At 49.2% G+C, this 22,277-nt stretch overlaps 2 long non-coding RNA genes across 2 annotated transcripts; both read right to left on the reverse strand.

Moving 5' to 3' along the window:
* Positions 1–3,687: 3,687 nt before the first annotated feature.
* Positions 3,688–6,007, reverse strand: LOC105856478 (uncharacterized). Its single transcript, XR_001147164.3, has 2 exons — positions 5,113–6,007; positions 3,688–3,920 (listed from the first exon to the last, which is right to left on the reverse strand). It is a non-coding gene; the product is annotated as an uncharacterized LOC105856478 (long non-coding RNA).
* An 11,660-nt stretch (positions 6,008–17,667) lies between these two features.
* LOC142862457 (uncharacterized) lies at positions 17,668–21,416 on the reverse strand. Its single transcript, XR_012913549.1, has 2 exons — positions 19,711–21,416; positions 17,668–19,332 (listed from the first exon to the last, which is right to left on the reverse strand). It is a non-coding gene; the product is annotated as an uncharacterized LOC142862457 (long non-coding RNA).
* Between the last annotated feature and the right edge of the window lie 861 nt (positions 21,417–22,277).

Below are 22,277 nucleotides of genomic sequence, written 5' to 3' on the forward strand. Positions count from 1 at the left end.
CCTGAGCGAAGAGGTGGCGGTGAGAGCCTCGCTCAAATTTTCCATGCCAAAAAAAGCCCTTGCAGCAGGGAGGCGCTTCAGCCCCGCCAGTCCCTGCAGCCGGCCCGCCTCGAGTGACACGGAGCGGGATTCCCAGGGGTTGAGTCAGGAACGTGCCTCCAGGGCCACCCGAAAATGCGAGCTGCTCTGGGAACATCTGTTCTGCCTCTCTGCAGGAGTCAGTCGTTGAGGATCTGTCTGTCTGGCACAGTGTCCTTCAAGGCCTCCCAAATGTGACACCCCAGGCTTGGGTTGAATCACAATAAGCTGCCCTGCTGAGCTTGGGGGGGGAGGAGAGGGGGGACTCCATGCATCCCCCTCCCCTAACCGTCTTCTAGCACAGTGCAAAGCACTGGAAAGAAATGGTGACCACTGTGGGGTGGGGTGGGCGGGCGCTGGGCCTTTGAGAGCAGTGAGGCGTGGAGGCGTTGCAGCCCTAGGGCCAAACAAGTGGTAGTAGACCCCCTGCTTCCCACTGGGGAAGGTTCCTGCCCCTTTCTGAGCCTTGATTTTCTCATCTGTGAAATGGGCCTAACTGTGTCTACTTCACCAGGTGGCTGTGATGGTTAAATGAGCCTGCCCCTGCTGGTAAGCAGGGGTCTTCAGAGCTCTTTCCACCAGAAATGGCCAGGACACGCAGCTGCAGGTCAGGACAGAAGGAGAGGGCGTCTTTATGCGCAGGGATGCACAGTTCTTTGTCACGCCCTCCACCTCCAGCTCTGCGAACTTGGCCTGTGCTTGGGCTCGGCCGTGTGGTCTGCTGACTATGTTCTCTCCAAAACGCGACCATGACCCAGCCCGGCCCCATCGTGGGCTCCACTCCCAGACCCACCTCCTAGGCTGGCAGCTGGGAGAGGTAGAGCCAGCTGTGCTCCTGTCTCTTCAGGCTGCCAGCAATCTCTCCCCCCCCCCTCTCTCTCTCTTTCTCTCTTGCAACTCTTTTGACCCCCGAGGATCCCAGAGCGCCCACTGTCTTCTCCGGCCTCTGTTGCTGGGAAGAGGAAAGGAGCATCTCAGGTTCTTTGTCTGCAGGCCGGGCGCTCTCCTTTCCGCCCCCTGCACGGCACAGCGAGAGGGAGCAGAAGGACTGGCCACCGGTGGAAGGAGATTTTTATCGCTGATATTGTTTGGAATTACTGGTGTGTGGCGAGTGAACTTTTTAAAAAGTAGTCTGACTTTGAGCCAGGTTGATGATTGCCCTTAAACCCTCTAGGAACAACCGCCCGGCACTGCCAGCACCCAGGCGACCCACCCCTGCGCCCTTCCCCGCAACTGCTCCCCCAGAGCCACAACTGTAGGAGCCTCCTGGGTCATAAAGGGTCACCCTCTTCTCCTTTTTGCTGCCCTTAACATAAAACATGATTCGCACTCTGCTCAGGAGAGGGGCCTGTTGAAACATCCCAAAAGAGGGTGCTTGCCCTCCCCTGCAAGCTCTCTCTTAGGCCCTTTGGGCAAGCAAAGAAATAACCTGTCCCCAAAGATCACCATAGGCACATGAAAAGGGTCACGGGGGCTTCGTTTTTCTTTTTGTGCTTTTTTTCCCCCTTTTTGCAGACCTCTGCATTTAAGGAGGAAGTGCTGTCAGCAGAAAGGACAGGAAGCGTCACTCCCGGCCACCCCCCAGGACCCGTGCCCCTCTCAGCAGGGAGGCAAGGGCAGCTCCAGCCGCTCATGGGGACCCTAGTAGGACAAGCACAGAGCATGCAACCACATTGTGTACCTCATGCAGGGGAGGTCCTGGAGAAACTTCTGGAAAGAGAAAACAACTTTTACTGCACATAATAAAAATGACTTAGGTCATACATAACCCTGATAGTTTGCTATGGCGAGTGTAGACTCCCAGTTCCACGCTCCCAGCCAGCCCTTCCCATCTGTCTCCTAGCTGAATCCTTCTTAAGGGAGATTCTTCTCACCCTCATTTCACAGATGAGGAAATTGAGGGCAAAGAAGGGAAGGGATACTACAGGTGACACCGTAAATGACAGAGCCCAGATCCAAACCTGCTCTGTCTGAAGTTGAGGCCACTCCTTATTTTGTCACGCAGGCCCCTCCAGGGCTTCCAACAGTGCCAATGTACCTCATCAATAGGGAATTATCGCCCTCTTAAACTGGGAAACTGACACTTCTAAAAGCAAATATATTTCCAAACTTGGGGTTAATGATAAAGCTGGAAAAACGTAAAAGACTCACTGTTCCTCTCCTTCCTTATCAATATGTGACTTAGATTTGGATGCCAAGTCAAATTTCTCCAGATCTATATCCTCCATAGTAACTTATTAAAGAGTAAATCAAAGTTTGCTTTAAGAGAAAAGCAAATATACACCCAACTTTCCATACAATGCGGGGCCCCGAGTTCACTTCCTGGTTCCACTGTTGACTCAGGCTGCAACCCTAGATAAGCCACTACACACGCTGGATGCCCTGGGCTGGTCCAGCCGCAAACCTGGGGGTGGAGGCTGGCGTCAGCATGCCCCCCCCCCAGCACTGAGACGCGGAAAGGGGCCGTCTCCAGTGGACAAAGGGCAACTCGGTACAAAACTCCACGCGCAGGTGCAAGCTGCTTGTCCTTGTGTCTCTGATTGTGAGGAAAGGGGTCACCCGTTTGTCACATCACCAATAAAACCCTGCCTTCCTTTGGCTCTGCACTCACCCGTAATTGTTGGGAGTGAGGTGGGAAGGGCTGCACTTTGGGACTCAGATGGCAGGGAGGAATGAGAACAAAGTCGACAAGAGTCAACTCTAATCGCACAGTGAGCATTTTCAAAGAAACAAATAAAAATAGCCAGAAGTGGGTCAGCACTTACAGTGAGGTGAGAGAGAGGAAACTGGGACATGCCGCCAGTCCTGTGGGGGGGTAGCAGTTGCATCTTATACATACAAACTCATCTACTGTCTTTCCAATCTGACTCCTTGGTTTGTTGTTTGTTTTTTTTTTTTGTTTTTTTTTTTTCTTTTTCATCTCCTCTCTGTCTTTTGGGTATACAGGAAACACACTCACATGGCTAAAAGGAACAGGATGATGTTGAATCCTGGCTCTGTCTTCTCAATCCCAAGCCTCTCCCCTTTTTTCTGAAGCTTAAGAAAAAAAAAAAAAAAAACACTCGAAAAGAACTCACTTGAGCTGCAGACAGGCAGGGAAAGCGGAACACTCACTGCCTATCTTTAACATTTCTTCCGTCTCTGTGTGCGTTGCTTAAGGCGGGAAAGGGCAGCAAACCAGATGAAAATCACCATGCACTTAAGCGATTTACCTGTTTCCAAGCAGACCCTCCTCATATCAGCCTCTCCCAGCCGCTGTCACTGAATCCCATGGATCTGGGGCATCTGGTTTGCTGCACACACAGTACACATGTGCGAGTCTGCTCATACACACACAGTGCACATGCAAATGGTACATACACACAGCACGCATGCATACACTGTGTAAACACATGCCCATACACACAAAGGCACGGTGCTTGTGTACACACAGTATGCACACACCGTACCCAGGCACTCACATGGTGCATACACACGGCACCCACGCACACGCATAGCAGACACGCAAAACCCAGAAAGTGGTTCTTGATCTTTCTCTGTAACCTTAAGACGTTGGCAGTTTTTGTTAGTTCCCACACTTGGCAGGATTACATTTCCTTGTGGCCTCAGTGACGTGATTAGGGGTAGATTTATTTGGCTTACCAAAAAGGAAGACAGAGAGAGAGAGAGAGCAGTAAAATGCTGTGCAGCCATCCTGGGCTTGGTTTTAAGTTGCAGATAATCAGAGCCAAGATAGAGGAATTGGCAAGACAGGGTCATTTGGTGAGTCGGCATGCTTCACCGGTACTTTGCTGGAGAACTGAAATATACACTTCTTCCAAAGGTTATCTTCTTTCGATTCACTGAAAAATAAAAGGAGCCCTCAGGCTGGGCCAACTAACATAAATAACACATGCACACACATATACATGCAAACATATATGCCTAAGATTGCCTATATGCAAAGAATGTGGGCATCGTGATTCCAAGAGGAATGTGGGTATGGAAGTGGGTTCTACCTTTCTGCCCTATTTTCGTCCTGGAGAGAGATAAGAGAAGCAGCTGCCTAAATGCAGAGTCAGCCCACGAGCCGTCACGCATGAGTCTCTCCAGAGCAGACAGGAGAGCAGGAGCCCCTTTCTGAAGTTTACTTCTGATGCAGAATGCGTTCGGGGCCGAAGACAGCCCCACACATCTAGCCAACTGAACTTTCTGTGCTGTGGTCACTTCGCTATGCCACCCAGGAATGGCATCTGCTTTCACTTTATTTAAGAACTCAAGCCTGGCCCTGGGAGTGTTTGCCCACCAGGCTAGGAGAGGGTAGGTTTCCTGAAGACGTTGCGTCTACCTGTGTTTTAAACTTCCCCAAAGCCAGTGATATGGAAAGGTCTCTGAGTGTGTTTTTTTAAAAAAAAAAAATCATACTATTTTAAAGGACCTGCTTGTTATGAATCCAGCCTAAAAGCAGATTAATTAAACATAGACCCATCTGAAGAAAAAAAAAAAAGATCTATAAGAATAGATGATTTTTTACTTTTTTTTTTTTTTTAGCTTGGGGTTTTTGGGGTGGGATTTTGGAGGAGTGGGAGGGAAGCCACTCAAGTCGAGATAAACTCCTTAAAAGCAGGGGCAAAATTCCCTTTTCTAGCACCCGCTTTTCAAAAAAATGACAAAGTCACACAAGAGAGGAAATGAAAAGGGAAATTTTTAGACTTCTCATCTGTCCAGAAAGCCCCGGGCCTGTTTCAGAGCCGGGCAGCGTAACCGTCAGGCCTGCGGTCACGGCGCCGCAATCCCAGGAGGCCTTGCGTCAGCGGCCATTCTACCAACAAGGAAGTACAATCACCAAACCACAAGCCGGCTTCTTTTCTAAGCCCACATGTTGCTTTAGAGGGTTTTAAAACAAGAGACTTTCCTGTTTTTGAAACCTGTGAATCCACAGGTCTTACAGGTTACTCAAATTATCTTATCACTTGCAACAACCACTGGCGAGAATTTCAAAACTGCTTACTCTACTGTTCCCTCCCCTGGATGCACAGACATCCATTTACTCACCAGAACCCTTATTTTCAGTGTCGTGTTGCCAACTGCTGACACAGAAGGAAAAAAGAAAAAAAAAAAAATACTAGTTATACATTAAGCTTTAAGGTTAAAACATCCGTGCCAGACGCCGCTGATTCGCTGACCCGAAGGCGGGATGACCACACCGAAGAAAATTCAACAGAAACAGTTTTGTGGTCACAGCGGAGTTCCTGAACAGAGCCCAGGCTGTTTTTCATCCAGATGCATACACACGCTTGCAAATGTAGTGTGAGAAGTCATCACGATTCCACAGGAAACTATTATATTTATCATGGGGTGTGCAGCAAATCTGTTGGAAATTTTTAAGTACAACCAAAAGGCGTCTCAAATCACCTGTGAGGTTGCTGTCCAGGTTGCTGGAAAAATCAGCGTTAGGAAATCGTAGGCAGAGGACGCTACAGGGGCAAGGGTTAAAGAGGGAAACCGCCCAGCCTAAACCCTTGATGCTATGCAAGTCAGACTTGTTTTCTCTTGAGCAAATAGAAAGATTCAGATTAAAGAGTGCATTATAGAACGTGGTGAGATAAATCCACAAACAAGCGTCTCTCTTTCCTGCTCAGCTCAGCAGCCTGAGAAAGATGTGCCAAACCCAACAACTGCATTCGATAGCCATTCCCCGGTCTAACTTGTACCCTGGCCGGTGGCCACTTGGCATTGCTCAGGTAATGCCTGCAGACTTCATCATGCGCTTCCTTGCTGGAAGTGTCCCTCATAGGCAGACGTGAAGTTAACACAGGGCTTCCAGAAGGTAGTTCACATTCTGTTTTCAGTGACTGCCCAATCGGAGTGAGAATAAACAACAAGTGAACTTTATCCTGCAGCTACCACCAGTGACCTCTGAGTCCACTTCACGGAATCCACATGGCAATAATGAATCTAGCAGACACTTATCTAACCTCACAGTTTTCCCTCTTTTTGGGTTAGAATCAACACTTAGCTCATCAAAAAAACACATGTCTTCCAAAAAGGAACCTGCTCTCAGTTTGAGCACACTGGTATTTTGTTTATCTTATTTTTCTGCATTCCAATAAATCTGCTAGCACTGAAAAGTTGAGATAGACACTCTTAAAGCCATTATTCTGTGATTTTTATGTTTGAGGGAGGCTTTTTTCAAAACAGCCAAAAGTCTCTCTTTTATGAAATGGGGAGGAGTGTGAATGAGGCCACACCAAAAAGTGACAGAAGAAAAGCTCTCAAAGATTATGACCAGCCTACTGTGGCATAGCGCAATATACATCCGGCAAGGGGGGTGGGGGTGGGGGCGAATACAATAAAATAAAAGAATTCCAGAGAATTCCAGAATTCCCACATACATTCAGTAGGTATTTTTAATCACAATAAGTAACTCGTTGGTAAGTGACCTGCCATGCTTGTACAGAAAGCATATACTATTCTTCTTCAATGATGTTTTTAAAGTAATAACTTTATTTTCCTCCTTTGGTACAGCCATTGCTGCAAAATTAACATAAAGTAAATATGGAACAGTCTTCTGATCACTTCAGATTGTGGTAATTAGGACTCTTAGGCCCAAACATTCTTGCCTGACTTTGACTGAGATTGCTAGATAATCGTTGAACCACTCTCTTGCTCAAGCTATGCAGACTACGGCTCTGGCCCTCTCTCCGGGGGGTAAGCATCGACCAATGAAGAAAACACTGACACTCCCCTTTTATGCCACTACTGACACGCCACACCCAGGCCTGTGCCACCAGGCCTGCTTCCAGGACTGTAGGCTGCATGTTCCCTGCTGTCCTGGGCTTGCCAACTCCAATGCCAACAAGGGCACTAGGTAATGGGTACTTCTGATGAAGGATACTCCGGTAGATCTTCCCATAACTTACGGAAGTTCTCCATTTGGGCTCATTACCAACCCTGTCTGCGTGGACCAGCAAAACATAGAGGAAGATAAAATGCATAGGCCAATATGAGATGTCATGGAGTGGGGGTGGTTGATGGGTACAAAAACAGAGTTAGATAGAATGAACAATATTTGATAGCACAACAAAGTGACTGTGATCAACAGTGACCTAGGGTATACTTGAGAATAGCTGAAAGAGTGGAATTGGAATGTCCCTAGCACACAGAGGTGATAAATGCCTGAGGTGACCGATACTCCAATTACCCTGATTTGATTAATTCACATCATATGCATGTATCAAAACATCACGTGTACCCTATAAAGATAACAGCTATTATGTACTCATAATAATTAAATATATATGTGATGTCATCTTATATTTGTGTCCATAAAAACTCCTCATATTATAGCGTGCTCTCTCAATGTCTTTATTTGGAACAAAAACATACCCTGGAAGGAATTCCATCAATGTTAGTTTTTAGGATGTTTAGAGAGGTTGCCTGGAAGAATAGCTATTGTTTGTTTTTTTTAATGCAAAGAAATGTAAAAGTTTGTGTAGTTGTTCTTGAAGGTGTGATCTCCAACTGCAAGTACTAGATATTGTAAGCAAGTCTTTTAAAGCTCATTTTAAATTTTTATTACGAAAATTTTCAAACATATCAAAAGAAGAGCATGTAGCACAATGAATCTCCATAAATCCATCACCCAGATCAACCATTTCCTGGATTTTCTTTATGTCTTTTCTTCATTTTTTTTTTTTGTCTTTTACTTTTCTCTCTTGGCTGAAATCCTTTAAAAAACACCCCAGGCCTCATGTCATTTCACCCCTTCCTACTTTAGCGTGTGTCTCTAAAATACATGAACCTTTCCTTACATAGCCACAACCCCAAGAAGATCCCTATTAAACGCAATGCAAGAAGTCAGCTTGGTGGAGATGGCAAATAATGCCTGGATATTGAGGCTTGAGATAACGTTGCCAGTGACCACAACATACATACTCAAAGAGTACTAACTCACAAAGACATCTGGGCAGAAGCAAGATGACGTGTTCTGGAAGACGGAGTCAGATCACTCAAAACGCAGCTCAGTGATGACAAAGACAAGTGATGATGAAGAGTGTGGACGATGAGTAAAACAAAGGCAGTGTTTCTCAATAAGTCTATTTACACATGTAATTCTAAATAAACAAGTCGTTAAGCCAATAAAATTTTATAACTAGAAATTACACTATTTCACTTGCATCATTAAAAGTTTATATATTTAAGATGGCCAAAAAAAAAAAAAGACACAAAATTTTTGTGACCTACCCACTAGGAAATTATCTCACATTTGGAGTTGCATATATGGTATCTTTGACCCATCGCCTACCGGTCCCTGCCAAGCTTAATTCTCCCAAACAAGAGCACTTCCTGAGTGTCTTGCCCTATGCCAACTCCTGAGTATATATGTCCCCTATGTACATGCCAGCTTTGTAAGGGACATCCTGCTGTGCCCTCATTTTTTTCAGGGGAGAAAACTGAGGCTTCAAGAAAGTGAGTTACTTTCCCAAGGAGATAAAGACAGAACACAGGTCTGACTTATTATGCCTGCTGCCCTGCAAACTCTTTTATCTTCCCCTTCCCCAAGTAGCTGCTTTAGACCTGCCCTAAACCATGCAGCAATACTGAGGTTTCTATTCCATACTTAAATTCAGGAGAACTTTGTGGCTGGAGGGAGGGTTTAGCAACTGCATGATCACAGGATAGCCATCACTTCATTTTGTCATGGTCCATTCATTCTTTCTGGCTCCAACAGTCTAGTGATAAACACTGGATGACACCACCAAATGGTGGCTCTAATTCCTCCAAGACAACAAAGCCAGCCAAAGCACTTGCAGAAAGTCTTGGCTGTGGGGCAGCTGAACGTACTTGAGGTTCAATCACACTCTCTACATGTTATCACTTTTTTTTTTTTTTTTTTTTTTGAGACAGAGTCTTGCTTTGTTGCCCAGGCTAGAGTGAGTGCCGTCGCGTCAGCCTAGCTCACAGCAACCTCAAACTCCTGGGCTCAAGCAATCCTCCTGCCTCAGCCTCCGGAGTAGCTGGGACTACAGGCATGCGCCACCATGCCCGGCTAATTTTTTGTATATATATTTTTAGTTGGTCAATTAATTTCTTTCTATTTTTAGTAGAGACGGGGTCTCGCTCAGGCTGGTTTCGAACTCCTAACCTCGGGCGATCCGCCCGCCTCAGCCTCGCAGAGTGCTAGGGACATGTTATCGTTTCTTATATGCGTTGACACATCTTCCTATGCAAAGTCCCCAGCTCCATTTGATAGCTGCTCTCTGCCACCTCCTCTGATATTAACTTGCCGTAAGATAAGAAAAAGAAACACAACAAACCGCAGCCCTGCTCAGACACCTGGTCCAGAGCATACAGGTCTGTGCTACATATAAAAGCAAAACAAAAACTTGTGGCTCCTTGTTTAGCGTCACCCCTAAACGGCAGGGTGATCCCAGGCAGGTCATTGAAACCTTTCTTTACTGCAGTTTCTCTATCATTAAAATGAGATATTTGAGGACCATGCCTGAAGTAGCCAAATAATATTATCCAATTAAGGTGAAAAGCGCCATATAAATGCTGCAGGGGCTAGGGCTTAAGTAGCCACATATGGTTTGGTGAAAAGCACTCCAGTGCATCGGCTAGCAGTAAAAACACGCAGGAGCGAAATGATCTGGCTGGAAATGAACTGCAAATTGATAAACACTTAGTTGCTAATGCAGTGTTTATTATTTTTTACTAGGATAAAAATTAACTTGTGCGGCCTTAGCCAGCAAAACACATTGAACTCCACCATCTGGGTAGTGGAATCGGTATTTCTGTAGCCTCGGGTTACAGGTTACTGCTGCCAGCTTTGATTTTATTTGCTAATAGGCCCTGGTGTATCCAGACAACAGGACGTGGGGGATGCTTCTGGGAAGTGCGATCAAAACACGCCAGCCATAGCACCAAGGGAGGACTCTCATGAGGGAGATGCCCCCCCCCCCATCATCCTGGGTGTCCTGCATTTCCCAAGAAGAGGTTGCCACATGTGCAGGAGAATTGCCTTCAGCCAGCAAAGTCAACCGGGGTTGCAAGGGGTGGCCCAGGGGTCCTGGTGGGGGAGAGGGAGGGGGCGAGGGAGGGGACAGAGCCCAAGCAGGCTGGCTGGATGCCTGCAGGACCACGTGACAGCGCCCCACAGTGGCCCCAGCTGCAGATGCCATCCTCTTCCCCGGGCCCTTTTACCATAAGCTTTGCAAACAGCTGGATCAATTTACTCTAGCTACAGGGCCCTGCATAAGCACAGTCTGAATTATTACTCTAGGAAATCCCCTCTGTTTCAGGGAATCGAGTAGCTTTCAAACTCCCAACAATGAATGGCCCTTTTGGTCAAAGGATAATTAGCACACACACACAAAAAAAACACATAAATAAACAAACAAACAAAAAAAAACCTGACTGCAAGGCTAAGGGCTTCTAAACAGGCTGTTTTGTTGGTTTCTAGTAAATGAGAGGGAGTGGGTGGTTGAGGTACAAGTAATATTATCCTGTAGAGTGTGGTCTTCTTTGACGTCAGCAAAATACTTCTCCCTCTCCCTTTTCTCCTTCTTTTCCCTCCTCTCCCTCCTCTCCCCTGTCCCCACCCTCCTCTTTCCCTCTTTATGTCAAAGAGACAGATGACATGGAGTAGCTGTGGAAAATTGCTCATGGTTTTGCAACTGAGCTCACAGGCTCAGAGAATTCCCACATTTTCAGAAATGAAGGGCATGGCAGGAGGTGGGTGAATTAGCAAGACAGAAATACATGCTACTCAGGGAAGGACTGGTGAAAAGGCTGCCGGGAAGCAAACAGTAACCACCTCTGGCAGTACATTCGTCCCTTCATCTTGCCCGATTAGCAGTTCTGTCTGAGGGAACATTCTTCCTGTGGCAAAGAACACACGCTCCTCCAGCCTCCTGAAATAGTATCTCGGGAGGGGAGCATGCGCCCTGCTCCCTGGCTACTGTATCTGCGGGACCCAACCCAGCCTGCTGGGCCAGGATTTCTTCTGGCTCCTCCCCCCACCCCCCCTTCCACTAGAGTTGTTTTTCTCTACTCATCAAAGGCAGCAACAGCTGCTCCCATTGTAGCATAGAACTTTCTAGAATAAAGATTCTAAGACTAGGTAAGCATTTGTAGCCTGACCGTGCAATGCTTTTGTTTCCCCTTTAAATTATTTTTGTTGACCACATTGTTTCCACAGGGGCAGCGGTAGTCACCCTGGGAGTGTGGCCTGGCAGTCACAGAGTGAGTATTGGTGGAGTGGGCAACTCCCTTTGTGGCTGTGAATTATCACTTGGTCCAGGAGTGACTCTGTCATTCTTTGCCAAGACAGACATCTATCTCGAACCTTACAGGTTCTAACACACCAGCTGCGAGTGTGGTTCCAGGCAGGGCACAACAAGGAGCAGGCCCGAGGGGAGGGGGTACATGTGGGCCCCCTTTTCTCCGCACAGAATGTTCTGCCTTCTCCCTCATCCCTTCTCAGATCTGAACAGCACGGGCATTGGAGGACCTTAGAACAAGGAACACTTTATAAACCAAAGCCACCAAATGCTCTCTGTAGGTTCACGTGAAAAGCGTACTGGCAGCGAAAAAATACATGCATGAAAAAATGGAGCAGGGTCACACGAATCTACTCAGAAATTAGACCTGGAACCTGAAACAGAACCCGTACCTGTGTGTACGGCGGGGTGGCCGTGCATGGCAGTATCGCGAGCAGGTAGCAGGACTTTAGCAAGAGCACAGGGCTGGCACACAGGAAGTGTTTGATTTCAACATAAGTGTTGGGCACATGAATGAATGAGCAAGTGAATGAATAAAAGGAGTAAATTGGTTTAGAAAACAAAGCAAAAACTTTCTGGGGGGTGGGGGGTATCTATTGGATCGGTTTGGAAGAGGACAGACTTCTACAGTGTAAATGCAAACCAGGAGTCGGACACAAAGATAACTGGTGCTAACACCGCTAGGTAACAGGTATTGAACACTTGCCGTGTGCCAGACACTGCGAGTGCCCCCAAGTGTCAGCCCAGCCAGTTCTCATAACAACCTCAATGAGTGGGAACTAGGCTGAGGGCGCGTTGACTCTTTGGGGCACCAAGGAAGAAAATCCTGGACCTGAAGGATTTAGGAGGATTGGAAGCGGATGTACCCAACCAACCAAGAGCAACCCATGAGCATCTTGCAGGTTGGTGAATTGGGCCATTTTGCAGTCCTGCCTGCCCAAGTCTGGCCCGCGCTGTATTGTCTTCCCTGATGGTCACTGTTGAGAGGGGACAGTCACTCCGCTGTTGAATTACTGTGCAGAGACCCCGAGGGGCTCAGGGAGGAGTGGGCTCTGATCCCGCGGCAAAGCCAGGCTGCCTGCCTGCTCCCCGCAGCTCCTTCCTTCCCTCGAAGCCCAAGCCGCAGGGGGGAAGGGGCCCTGTCCCTGAGCTTCAAGTGTGCTTCCTCTGGCTGTGCTTCCGGGCCCAGCCTTCCTGGGCAAGCTCTGGGCCCCAGGGAAAGCACACTCCAGTCTTCTGGGACATTAAGGGACTCGGGCTAGCAGAGTGTCGCCAACAGGCCTGTCCTCGGTGAGCTCTGGGGGCCTTCTCTCACCTTCGAGAGAGGAGCAGGGAAACCCAAGTGTCAGTGCCTCGTAGCTATTTATTATGTATAAGCAGGCTCTCCTTTCGGCGAGCCACAAGGACCCTTCTCCTCCACCTGTCCTTTCCTCTCCAGGGATCACACCTTATTTATTTTTTGGCCACTTCAGGGACATTCTCTCTCCTTCATGGTCCGCACCATTGCTCTGCTGAATTCCTCTCCTTTCTTCCAAACGCGCCATTACAGCACTGACGCCACAGACATGCGTTTGATAAACATGCTCCTGTGGGCGCGTGATCTTAAATCTCATCATCCCGGGGAAGATGTTCCCCCGAGAGAAGGGGAGGGGTGCGTGGGGTGGTTGAGAAGGAGCTTGGAGGAGGAGCTCCCGCTCCCGCACACGCTTTGTTCCCCTCTGGCCACCGGGGCAGAGCGGAGCTGGCTGTCGGCGTGAGCTTCCTCCCACTGCCCATGAGCCCTAGACCCCCAGCCCCGGACAAGCCACCAGACTGGATTCCTACCCCCCTCCCACTGACATCGCCTTAGAAATACGGAATGGATAAGCTCCAGAACGCTGCTCTGACACTCAGAGGGTGTGTGAGCCACCTGAGCAAAGGACAGAACCCCCAGCCGCTGCCAGGTGGTTGAGCAAGGGCGTTGCAAGGCTGTTTGGCTGACGGCGCGCGGCCCAGTCTGTGCACGCGTGATGGGGGCAAAGATGAAGCAGATGCCCTCGTGGCCATCTGACGCAGCAAGTTGCCAGCCTCCGCTAAACACACGCGCAGCCGTGACCTCCAGTGTCCCCGAAAGGTGGCGCAGGCAACAGCCTGTGCAAGCTCTCTGCAGCAGAGATGCCCAGTTCTAATGCTGGCTGGCTGGAGTTGGAGCCTCGGGCTCACCCTCTGTAAAAGGAGGATGATAACACCTCCCTGATGGGCGAATACAAGGCATATAAACCTTCTGGCTTGTCATAGGCCTTCAATAACTCAAATCCATTTTTATTGTTAGCAGCAACAATGTTCACAGTGGGCTTGGTGCCGAAGACAACAGCTGCACTTTGCTGAGAAGTTTTTATGAACCACGTGTATTAAATACAGCATCTCTACTTACACCAGCCTGCAAGGTAGGTATTCTCATCCCCATTTTACAGATAAGAAACCTGAGGCTCAGAGCAGTTAAGTAACGTGCCCCAAATCACACAAAACGGTGGCAAAGAGATGGCTCCCATTCAGGTCACACATGCTTCCCTCAGGTGCTGGCTGATCTGCTCACAGAGACAGGTCTGCACAAGCAGAGCTCAGCTCCTACTGCAGGCAACACAGAGCCAATGCCAAGTGCTCATGCAGAGGACAACAGTCGTGTGTGTGTGTGTGTGTGTGTGTGTGTGTGTGTGTGTGTGTGTGTGTGCGTGTGCACGCGCCCTCGGCCCAGGACAGCAGTCTGCCAAAGGCCCCCATGTCCAAAACCCACCTATTGAAAAGCTCATCTCCGATTTGGCAGGGCAGCCCCTCCACCTGGAGCAAAGGTAGGAAATAAACAAGGCCCATTCATAAAGACCGTTATTCAAATGGGAAGTTCCTGCACGGTAATAAAGTTCAATAAACCAGACAGCCAAACCCATTGGAAAGCATCTGTGGACATTCAGGTAATGACAAATTTATTTTAAGCAGTTAGAAAGGGAAAGCAAAAAGTCAAACCAGTTTCTGCACGAGCAGAGATTTATCCTGGTGCCTTCTTTGAGTGGCAGACAAGCCCAAAAGCGTTGACTTGAGCAGAGAAAATTGCCTCTTCCAGATCCTCTTTTTGTTCTTTTTTTTTTATTTTCTTGGTTTTGTTGTTGTTGTTATTGTTTAGTTTTACTTTTCTGCCTACGTGTCCAATGCCTCTTCCAAATCCACTGGGCCCCAGTGGATAAATGGGAACAGAAGTGTGCCTGTGTGGATGAGCTCTGTCCCTCCAGGCCTTCTTCAGTTTCTTAATAATGAAGACTCCTCTTTTCCTTTCCCTTCTTTTTTTTATTAATATATTTTTGTAGAGAGGAGGTCTCACTGTGTTGCCCAGGCTAGTCTCAAACTCCTGGCCTCAAGCAATCCTCCCGTTTCAGCCTCCCAAGATGCTGGGATTACAGATGTGAGCCACTGCACCTAGCCTAGCTTTTCCTTCTTGGCAAAGTCACTCCCTTTAAGAAACCAGTATCATGGACCCTGGAGTGGCCTTGGATGTCATTCTCTGTTGCCACAAACTTTCCTTGCTGAATCAGACCCCATAAAATATCAAGTATGAGTCACATGCAAATAAATGAGCCACTATTAGGAAGAGAGATACTGGGGCGATATTTATCAGTGGCTGAATGTTAGCAATTGATGAGCTTTGCCTAATCACTGGTCGTATTCATATACATTACCTTCCAGATGATTGCTTGGGAGCTCTTGGGATGGTTTCTAAGTGTCAATATTTACAGGAACCAGGCACTTAACAACACAGGCCAAGTGAGCTGGATGTCTCCAAGGATGAGTCATGCCAAATGAAGCCTTTTATCTAAGGGTCACTACACTGAGTCCTCATTGGCTGGAGCAGATTGGAAGTCATCAGGTCATTGAAGAGTATGTGCATGGTTGTGGGCCCAGTTCAGTTATCAGGATGCACCAACATTTATGAAATTGAAGGATGGGAGGAGAGAGCAAGGGTTTGAAAGCATGTAGAGCTGTGGGTGTGGTGGTGGTAATTTTTTTTTAATTGGCTAGCTAGTAAATATAGCTCCAGGGCTCGGGAAAAGTGTCCGAGAGATGGCACCAAGAGCCCAGGTCAGTCTCTACTTGCAACAGGATGTGCAAAAAATGCCCTTGAGTGATATTGCTGCCTTGGCTAGAGAAGGGGCCTGCATCCGCCCCAGACCTACCCCAGAAGGCGTCTACACATCCAACATACATGTAAACAGACATGTACCATGGAAGGGGGCCCTGCTGCACTTAGAGGTAGGCAGACCACCCAGCTAGATTACTTGAGTGAGCAAAGTAGATCCATCACCCAACAAGCCCAGATAGAGACCCTTGGCTCTATTCTAGCGTTAGGAGATAATTTCTTTGGATTTTGAAAGCCTGGGGTATTCAAGAGTCACCCATCTAAAATGTAGCTAATCTCAGGAGACAGGCACACCCAAGGTCGCATCTACTAAGAGGATTCTGCTTGGCAATAGGCAGGAAGCAAGAGGAAGAAGGCAGGGCTGAGGGGCATAAATGCCCACATAGGATGGCACTGCCAGAGAAGAGGAAGTGGGGCAGGGGGCCGAGCACATGAGGGCTTCACAACACTCTTGTGGGGCCAGCCCTCAGAGCACCCCCGGAACATGTGTAAAAAAGGAAGGGAAGCTTGTTTCAGTATCAACATTAAATGAAGAAATGCCACCAGGCTTCAAAATGCCACTATCAATCAGAGGCATGAGAGAAAAGTGACAGTGACATGCAAACTCCACTCCCCGGCATGCACACAGAAGCTGATCACAGCCACATTGGCAGTCACATCTGGGCCAAAGTCCTCTGGGGACCCGATCCTGTGCAACAGGGGACCCTGTTGGTCAACACTGAGCTCCTAGAATCTCAATTCCCTTTAAAATCAATGACCTAAGCTGGGATTGCAAAAGGACCCTCTAAGGGGACAAGATTATTATTGAGTCATGTAGTGGGAAATGTCTTTGATCCAGAATGGTGGATACCATAGAACAAGAAGCACTGAGGCTTCCACACTGTGTCTGTTTTAAACAGGCCTGGCTCATGAATAGGCCCTGTGAGTTTGAGGCCTTGGAGACGTTCCCAGAGATCCCAAGATGATTCCACAAAGAAATGAGCTCACAATTCCTGCCAGACAAAAGAGATTAAAGCGCACAGCCATCACCCAGGACAGTCCTCCATGGCAGTTGTGTGGAAACACAACACTGGCATCACCTTTAGACACAAAGGGCAACAAGTGACACAATTCTTGGTCCACAGAATTTTTCCACTGTGGCCCTTTCCAGCTCCAACGCATCATAAAGCTGGGGCCGGCAAACACCTGGCGCACGACCTGGCCAGCTGCGTGGTGTGTCCACCGCAGCTGGGGACCCTAGTCCCAGTCTTCCTGAGACGCACACATGGGCTGCTCCGTCAGGCTGAGTGTGTGCTCAGGCCACGTGCACGAACATACGTGAGCTAAAAACAAACGTGGGGACTCTCGGAGGGGCAGCGAAAAGAAAACAAGGCCTCTGATTGATATTCAAAGTCCTCCCTTCTGTTCCGGAGCCTCCATGGGGCGGCATCTGCTGGGAGCTCTGTTTCATTTCCCTCTGCGTTTCTGCTTTCTGTTGTGGGCAGAGGTAAGGAGAGGCTGGGCAGGGAGGGGTTGTGGAGGAGAAAAGGAAGAAGAAAAGATGAGATGAGCCTGTTCCTGTTCCTCTTTTCCTGTTCTCCTCTGCCTCCAGATCTTCTAAAATGCCTTGTGCATGGTTCTGTGCTTAATGAGCGCGCTGAAAGTTTGCATTCGTTTGCCCGGGCTGCGGTAGCAGCACCACGGACTGGCTTAAGCTACACGCCTTTATTTCCTCACAGCCTGGAGGCTGGAAGTCTGAGATCAAGGCATCAGCAGGGTCGGTTTCTTCGGAGCCCTCTCCCCTTGGTTTGCAGATGGACACTCTCTCTCTGCATCCTCACGGGGTCATCTCTGTGCGTGCGTGTCCTCGGCTCCTCTTCTTATAAGGACACCAGTCACATTGGGTGAGGGCCCCACTCTGATGACTTCATGTTACCTTAATCACCTCCTTAAAGGCCCTCTCTCCAGATGATGTCACCTTCCGACGAATGGAGGTGGTTAGGGCCCAACCATAACAAAGGCAGAGCAGGAAGAGGAGTCAACATGTGCAGAGCCCCTGCTGGGCGCTCGCCACTGTACCAGGCAGTGGAGATAAAGGACCAGAAGGCACCAGCTCAGCGTGACCGAATGATGAAAGGGCAGCCCTAGTGAGGAAGTGGATGAATGGACGGACCCATCACGAATGAATGGAACGAACATCAGAACTGCTCCCAGAGCCCGGAAGCTCCAACAAACTTGACCGTGCATACTTAGTCCAGCAGCATGGCTGCGTCCAGAGCTGCCAGCCCACTCCCGCCTCCGTCTACACCGGAGTTGCAGAGATAATTAGGGATCTAACGTGGCCACCGTTCCATGCCTCTAGAAGCCCAGCTGCTCTCGCCCAGAGCAGAATGATCGTGCAGAGAGAGGTATTGCCATGTGAAATCCAGGCCTTCCCTGGCTCCCCCGAGAGAGCTAGGGAAACCCTCTTTCCAGGGAGGGGCTCGCAGCAGCCCAAAAGCACAAAGCAGAAGTGAAAGCCCCCCCACCCCCCAGAGCAGCGTCTGAGGCTGGCTGTGCTAAAAGGGCTACCTGCCCCAGGCCGCACCAGCTGCCCTGCGGTGACGGCTGGGCGGTGCTTTGTCCCTGGGATGGCGTCAGCCTGCGAAATGACAGAGAAAGTTTCCACATCCTCAACTCCATCCCCTTAAAATACTCCCCGTGCCGGAAACTGCACCCCTGGGTGAGGAAGCCAAAGGAGAGGAACAGAGAGGCAACACGCCTGTCAGCTTTATAATCGGCACACTCGACTCGCCACAGATACCTCGGCTACGTCACTCGATTATTATTATCTGCGCTGCGAGTGTTTACTTAATCAATCTTCAAAGCGATTTCCAGGCGGGGTATTTTGGTGACTGCATCGAGGTCAGAGTCCCTCCGGCGATTAATCAGCGGCAGTGGGAGGCAGGCCCAGCTGGCGGTCATCTGAGCTCGGCAGCTGTGCACAAACTTCGCACCAGTTTGGGTCCAGTGTCTCTTCCAGCCCCCGCACGGACCCCGGTCCGCGGCCGGTTCCTGAACTGCGGCAACCGGCCACGCTGATGCACACGCCAGCAGGCCTCCCCTGCTTGGTGACTCCTTCATACTGTTTTCCAGAACATTCTCCCTCGAGTCCAAACATAATCAAGTCACTCTGCCTATCTGTGAATCTTTCCTTTGTGACTGAATATGCAGCACAAAAGCATCGGCCTGGTATTTCCTCTGCCCCGGTAGGGATTTTTATGGGGTTTTTATTTGGTTTCATTTTTGCCATGCTTCTGAGAATGGTTCTTTTGTTCTCCCTCACTCGCTGCTGAGGTCTTCCAAGCCATTCTGCTCAGAAGGTCACAGAGCTGCTGCCCCAGACATGTACTCCCCCCCCGCCCCCCAAAAAAAGATGTCATTGAGAAAACTGCTTTTTTCCTAGGGATTTTCAAGCCGTGAAATAATAGGCTCTGAGGACAGCGGCCCCTCCCCCAGGCCATGTCCCTCACTGCCAGGCCAGGGGACGCAGGGGTGAGGCAGGGAGGGACCGGTTTCATTCTAGGGCTCAGCAAGAGCCTTCCGCACCCAGGGGAGGTGGCCCTGTCATATGTCTGCCCAGGACAGGGGCCCCCCCTTCTAGAAAACAGCCTTTCCCATGCACTAAGCATAGCGTCCAAATGTGAGCTTCCATCAGCTCTGCTCTTTCTCAGGCCACAGTGAGTGGCCAAGACAGCCACGGTCACCTGGCTCCAGCAAAGCCTCGTTCTGTCCCTCTGCAGTGGTGACGCCATGAGGTATGATAAGCAGAGGCTGCCATCATGCCTGTCACCTGCCAGGGAGAAGCTTATCAAAGAGATTGAAATCAGTATTTGGAGGAAGTCAAAGTGAGAGACCAGAGAGCACCTGGCAGGGTTGGGTCCCCGTTGCAGGTGACCTGGGCCACACAAAGCTCCCTTTTAGAAGCCCAGGCTGGCCTGACTTGCATTTCTCTCGCTTGTGGCTAATGGAGTCCTCACTAAATAGGCAGCGGCCGGACGCCAGTCGTCCTGCCTAAGCTAGGCCAGCTGAGCCTCTGCTCCAGCGGTTGCAATGGGAGGAGACGGAGGGGCAGGGAGGAGGTGGGAGAGAACAGGGGGGAGGAACGACCACTGGCCAGGGCGATGGGGGGTGTGGAACACAGAGCACCTGCAGCAGGTTTGCAGCAGGTTTCCAAGTACTTACCAAGTCAACACTCTTGGGATTACATACTCTTGGGCAGAGACAATCATCTGGATAATTGGAGTGTTTCTTAGAACAGGTTTTAGGTGACAGCAGTGACGGCCATTCAGGCAGTGCACTCAAGACAGAAAACCTTGGAAAACTCAGTGTTCTGGAACAAGAAGCCAATTATGTCTCTTCACGTAAGAACGTCCCAGCCACACACCCAGCCCTCTCCTGTCATATCACTGATGGACAGATGGACACATGGACGCCAGGAGAACTAGTTCAACTGCCTCCTGCATCAGCCTAACAACTGCCTAGGCAGACCCCCTCAGAACCATGCTGCTCCCCAAATACAACTTCCAAAAACAAAGGAGCCCCTAAAACGGGCACAGATCCAGGAGATAACTCAGCTCTCCTCTTCGCTGGTGTCTCCCGGCTGAAACCCCAGGAAGGCCTTAGCCAGCTTGGAGCGAGCTCATAGGATGCAGCTCAACCCCCTCACTCAGCCAAAGGGGTCAAAGGAGAGCCAGCGGCCACAAGGGCTCAGAGCCTCAGGTTTGATCCCAAGTTCAAAGAATCTAGCTAAAGCCACACAGTGCCCCCTGGCACCACCCTACGAAACAGATGCAATCCTGAGTCAGAGAGGAAGCAGACACTCACTGAATCACCCCTCCACTTCCTCCTACCCACAGCAGCTCAGCCAAGACCAGCAGCCGCTTCCAAGGGACAAATTAGTGACCGACACTAGGAAAAGTTGATGCTCCAAAGGAGACCAAGCAGGGCCCCACCACTCACACGGCGTGAACGGTGTGAACCGCCAGGATCGATTTTACTGTGGCTGCCCGCCCCCTGCATTTTCCAGAGTAAGACAGCACATCGTGTTACAGCCCCTATCCTGTCCTGCACTGACCTTGGCCGCGTTATTTTTCACTTCCCTGTTCAGAACACAGCCACACTTTCCAAATGCCATGAATCATCACCACTGAGCAACGGCCATTTAGCAAGGCAGGAAACCGCTGAGAGCCAGCCCTGGAAGGAGCAGCTCCCTGCTGCGGCCCTCTCCCGCCCTGGCTGGTCGTCGTGGCACGAGGCCACAGCAGAGCTGGCAGGGCAGAGTTGCCACTGCGTGCACTCAATTTCCCCACCATTGTCCCTGGGGGGCTCCCGGTCCTCCCTCGCACCAGGGCACAGGCAGCATTGGGCATCTTCTGACTTCAACAAAGGCTCTTTTGGTTGCAGCGGCTGAAGCAAAGCATTCATCTTCCAGTCCCGGGGAAGGAGAGAAATGGGCAGGCCCCTTCAAGACCTAGGGAGATCGAGTCAGAGAATGAGGGTACATTCAATAAAATACTACGGCAACCGTTAAAAAAAAAAAAATAATGTTGGAAATCTACATTCAAAGCCATAGAGAGATATTTTACAGGGATCACTTTGATAGACGAACAGCAGTAGGCGATGAAACAACATGTGTAGCCCATTGATGTAAAAGTGTTGTGAGTGTGTGCATAAAAGAGACACGTGGACATTGATCCAATCGTTAACAGTGGCCACCTCCGCAGAGCGGGATTTGGGGATCATTTTATCTTTCTTCGTATTCTCTGTATTTCTTAAAATTGTCCACAATAAACAGGAAGCATTTTTATGGTCAGAAAAATATATGTATTTACTTTCATTTTAAAACCAAAAGCAACACAAATCCAAAAGCTGTTTGCTTCCCTGACAGGTCATATCTGTCCAAGATAAGATTTACATGCCCTCATTCTGGTAGAAGATGTCACCGTGGAGGTTCTGCCAGAGGCCGGGGGCTCTAAGTCATTTCTCCAGCGTTCTGGTGGGCCGAGCTGGATGTGTCCCCACTCCCTCAAGCAGCACTTGTGTGGCAACTCGACTGATCAGGGTGTCTGACCAGGGTCAGGGGTGGGGACTGGGGCATGGTGGAGTATTTTCCAACAGATGCCAAATATCCAGTGTGGTAATCAAATCCCACGTTTCAGAGCTGGGAATTAACTAAATTAACCACCACAGACCTCTCTGGGTGGCCAAGCAGACTCAAATGTTTTGAAAATATATAAATCATAACCTCCCCAACTCCTCAGCCCTAGAAATACATTCCAGACCCTTGGAGATCACAGAAACTTAAAGCCAGAAAGACTCTTAAGAGATCATCTATTTTGGACCCCTCATTTGACAAGCGAGGAAAGCAAGGCTCAGAGAAGTGAAGTGACTTGCATAAGATCACCCAGCACGAGGGGACAGAGCCAAGAGGGGAGCTTGTGTCTCCTGCCCTATAATCCAAGGTTATTTCTGCTTTATCACAACTGGGACCAGTGCAGTGGGCCGGGGTGGGTGCTAGTGCAGAGATGGGCTTCATACCCTCAGAAATTATTCCGAGGTTATGAAGTGTCCAGAATACACTATGACAGCCCCAGTCCCTGTAGAAGAGTCTAGTTAGAGTTATATATGGACATTCTTCACCAGGAAGTCATGCATTTTTCTGAAAAGGGATACATCATATATACCTTTCACCCTATTTTTAAAGAGGTTCCATCATACCAAAAAAAAAAAAAATTAAGAGGTGATGATCT

Source organism: Microcebus murinus, chromosome 19, assembly GCF_040939455.1.
Source record: "Microcebus murinus isolate Inina chromosome 19, M.murinus_Inina_mat1.0, whole genome shotgun sequence".
Taxonomy (NCBI): Eukaryota; Metazoa; Chordata; class Mammalia; order Primates; family Cheirogaleidae; genus Microcebus; species Microcebus murinus.